Genomic DNA, 4,520 nt, shown 5'->3' on the forward strand with positions numbered 1-4,520 from the left:
CGAGTGTGTTATTGTATGAGTGGAGGCAGGGTCAAGGCAAACAGAGATTTAAGTATTTCATCTTTTTTATTTTCTTTCATTTTTAAGGAATTGCTTACGTTGGATTTGCCTGGCTGAGCATGCTAATGGATTTTCACTCCGTCTGACAGTCAGGCAACGTCAAAGCTGCCTTTTGGTTTTTAGGAAAATGCGATAAATGTAAATGGATATGATGGGGTTAAGCAGAGCAAACCAGTTCTAAATGAAAATGAGTATATGTGTATACTCGTACACAGCATGCAGTTTTTCTGGAAACTTGTTGAGCCGGCAGCTGGCCCGAGCACGAGGATTCTTAGCTTTGATTTGGTCCGGTCCGCTGTGGTCCGCTTTGGTACGCTTTGGTCCGCTCGAAAGCTAAACCAACCCTGCAGATACAAGAGCTAGAGCCGCAGATAGAACAGAGATCCGAGCGCTCTGCCATTTGCTGAGTATGCGTAATTTTTATGACGGAATTATTACATCATTCATCTTCATCAAGAGCGACAATGACACAGATTTCAAATACCGAAACGTGCTTATCAACTGCATAATTTTTTTGTCGGCTGCAACTTCGACTGACCATCCGTCCGTCCATCCGTCCGACCATGGAGGAAGTGTGGTACTAGAGGGATGCGGGCTTTGGGGTTGCTGGGAAAAGTTGTCAATGCAAATGTCGTGTCTGTGTGTCTCCTCCTCTGATTTGTAATCAAATTAAATTCCGTTTGTCCAAACAATGAGAAAGGTGAGCGACAACAGCAACCATCTCTGATAATGTTGCGTCCTGTATTCATTGGAAACGCCAAAGTCAAGCAGGAAAATGCAACGAGTTTTCCCACAGTTACCGCACAGCTCCACTGTCTTTCCAGAGAAATTCCCCTTCCCCCCCTTCCTTAAACCGAAAACCTCATAAATTCTCACTTTTTTTTGGCAGGCCGCCGCACACAGCGTAGGAAATATGAAGCGGAAGGAGCAGCGCCAGTGCTGAATAGAGGATTCCCAAATTCCTGAGATAATCAACAGCATTATCTGCTGATTATGTCTTTGAGAAATTCTATGAAAATTGCACCTTAAAGGTACCGAACTGATCCGAACATCACAGAATCACAGCCTAAAAAATATATTGAACTATATCCGGGATGATCAGCGGATGATGAGGATGCGAACACCCCTGCGCCTTTGGCTGAGTGGTGGAGTGGTCGAGTATCCGTTTTCGCTAGGGCTCCTTTTTGCAAATTCCCGTCGAGTCCAACCTCATCAAACCCTCGGTCACTTGAGGTTTAAGCCAACATTAAAAAAGGGAGCCGCAAGAAGGAAGGAAGGCAAAAAAAAACACCCAGAGAAGGAACCAAAAATGAGTGAAATAAACGTGAGAACATTGAATGTCCTTTGAGGATAAAAAAGAAATTTGCTTGGGACGCGGCTCCTTATTGTTCCTGAAGTGCTTGTAGAGATTTGCTAGTTGTGTCCTTATTATGCTGCTCTCGAGCGTATTGTTGTAGGAGCATGAATGAGCCAGGAATTGCATGAATGAAGTGTACGCTGTAGTACGGTATGGTATGGCATGGTATGGCATGGACGGTGCACATGTACAATAAATACGAGTATATCTGAAAGATTGCCGCGTTTTTAGCTGGAAACCCGAAGGAACCGAAGCGGGATTCAGGATGCAGGCGAGGCGTGAGAAGGAGGGAATTCTTGCGGCCTTGCCAACAAGTCTATTAAGGTCCGGGACAAGTGTCTATGGGCTTATGTAACCTGGGTGGTACGCACACACAGACACACGTGACATGCTGAAAGGCAGGATGTTCCATTGATTTTTGCGCGCCAAATCGCGTTGGGTAAACATTGTGTGAAACTCCGTTTTAGGGCCCGCTCTCACATCCTGCTCGTCTTGCCTTGCATACCCTTCCGCCGTATGCAGATTGCCCCGGCAAATCGCACATTAGAACCCACATGTAATGTTGCTCTCGGCCCAGCAGTCAACATTATGCAAGCATAACAGGCAGGGTCCAAGTCGGAGGCCAAAAAGCGAACCAAAGCGAAGGTCGCCGCTGCCATTGATGGACATTGGCATGAAGGGAGAGCGGGAGGGGAGGGAGGGAAACCCATTTGGGACACGTTTTTATGGAGGTGCGAAATGGCACATTCTTTGGTCTGGCCCACGGAACCTGCCGCGTCATTGACTGAGCTGAGTCCCGTCCTGCGGACTGTGGCAACCAGTCTGTTCCGAGGCTGGGACTGCGACTGTGCCGCAACCTGCAAGCCTTTGCAATTTGTCACCTGAGGCGACATTCAACCAGAGGCAAAACGCATTCCAGCTGAGTTTTTGCTTTGAGCCCTGTCACCTTTGGGTCTTTTCATTTGGCCACGATTTGGTAGCAGCAATTTTTATGAATCGAATTCGGTTCTCCTAATTTTTTGCCCTTCAACCGTTACACAAATTTTCATTCATGGCCTCACGGTGGACCTCGGGGGACCTTGACGGGGTTTTCTTTTTCACATTTGATTTCATGAATTTATCAAATATTTATGAAATTTCCAACGAAAATATTTGTACTCAATTTTTGGCCAAATCATTTCCTTTTGCGAAATGAACAAGTGGGAAAAACACAAACTTTCCCAGGCTGCGAAAATTGACAATTTATGCAATGGAAAAGGTTTGAGACCTCTCCAGGGTTTGACTCTCCAGATATCGAACATAACCCCAAAGGATTTGCCACAGATTCCAGGAAGAGTCAAACCCGAAAATACTGAGAGAAAGACTGAATAAAGAAGTCATTGAAGAAGTTAATTCCAATTTCAGATCACATTTTAGACCCTAATCTATGGCGATGGGGGCACTTGAATTGCTGGAACCTGTCAACATAATTAATCCCAGGAAATTCTCGACTCTGGATACTGGAATCGCCCCCCGCCCCCCGCCACAGATCAGCTGATGGCAGGGACGGCGGCATTGGCCTTTTGAATGAGGCACAAAATATGAACAATTCATAAAGAAGAGAAAAAATATCGTAGGCCTTGGTTTCTTTAGCCTCTGTTTTGCTCGACATTCCCAAGGATGTGCCTCCAATTCTCGACTCTGTGTGTTAATTGTCCAGCATTGTGATCATGGATGTTGATGTTGATGTGGATGTGGATGTGGCTGTGGACGTGAACAGGTCTGGTGCCATTAACTACAATCCAGAGAGGCCACATCCACATCGGCCAGAGCGATCCCACGGCTTGTCGCCTTGTTTTTCGAGCCGTTTTTTATGCCATTTACACAGAAATCTTGCAACAAATCACGAGCTCCTTTCTACCGCTAAGTGTGTGAGGGTATCTGTGCGCCTGTGTGTGCGTGTGTGACCTTTATTCGTTTGATGTTAAAAAATTGTTCTACCTTTTCCCCCCCTCGAGTGTAATGTCGGTTTGATTCGGCAATCTCCTCCAGCTCTCTGTCTCTCTGTGGCTCTGTGAACCTGTGACGACGCAATTCTTCTTGCCATTATCAGCTGTAACAGCCCCTCCTGATCGTTGGTCCTTGTTGCTCGGATTGTGGACCTGTCCTGTCCTCTCGCTGCACTAGTTCCTGATTCAATTTGCTTTTTATTAGGATGCCCGGGGTTGCCGAGAACGGAGAACCGAGATCCTAATTGCGGTAGAAGTATGTAGTATCTTCAGCGGCATTGAAGTTAATCATTTTGTACCTGCGGCTTAGACAGTCAACCCAACAGTCAGTCAGTCAGTCACCGCGGAGGAGGAGGCGGAGGAGGAGGCGGAGGAGTCCTCCGCGTAGGAGTAGAAGCCGGGAATCTGTAATGGTCCTGCAAATGGATCAGCCTCGATTTTCACAAGCCAAATTGCGGCTTTGTTACCTTTTCCTTCCATCCTGGTGGATACTTTTGTTGCTGTATTGGATCGTTTGGATCGTTATCTGGTTCTCTTTGTGCTTTCAAGGTTTATTAGGGGCAGCCGAAAAGGTTTCTAACGTTTTAACGAATTTCCTGTGAGAAAATCTCTTTGGTCTATGCTATATGATGACCCCCGAAAGAACAAGTAATAGCTGAAAGACTTCTCTCTTACCATCCACTCCGTTTTTGGGGGGGAACATCGTAGTCGTGGCTGTGGAGGGAGTTCTGGTCTAGAAAATCTACATAATGACAGGCCATCCAAGAAAAACGAAACGAAACGGAGGAAACTAGTTCAGATTGCAAATTACGAACCGGTATGTCCCATATATCGTATGAAATGCAATTCCCATACAGGACAGGACATCGAACACGACGGGATACGCCGGGATACACCGGGATAGGCCGGGATACGCCGCGACGCGTTGGGGTTCAGCGAAAGGTCATGTCAGGGGCTTGCCGCGCAGCAACAACTCTGCATAAAATATTTGAAAATGTTTTCATTATGGTAAATAGACACAAAAGCCCAACAACCGACAGCGATCGTCATCATCCTCCTCAGAGGGATCCTAGAGACGAACGGCACAAGCGAGCATTCCCACAAGGATACAAGGA

Source organism: Drosophila persimilis, unplaced genomic scaffold (genome assembly GCF_003286085.1).
Source record: "Drosophila persimilis strain 14011-0111.01,24,50 unplaced genomic scaffold, DperRS2 tig00000000-arrow-pilon, whole genome shotgun sequence".
Lineage (NCBI taxonomy): Eukaryota > Metazoa > Arthropoda > Insecta > Diptera > Drosophilidae > Drosophila > Drosophila persimilis.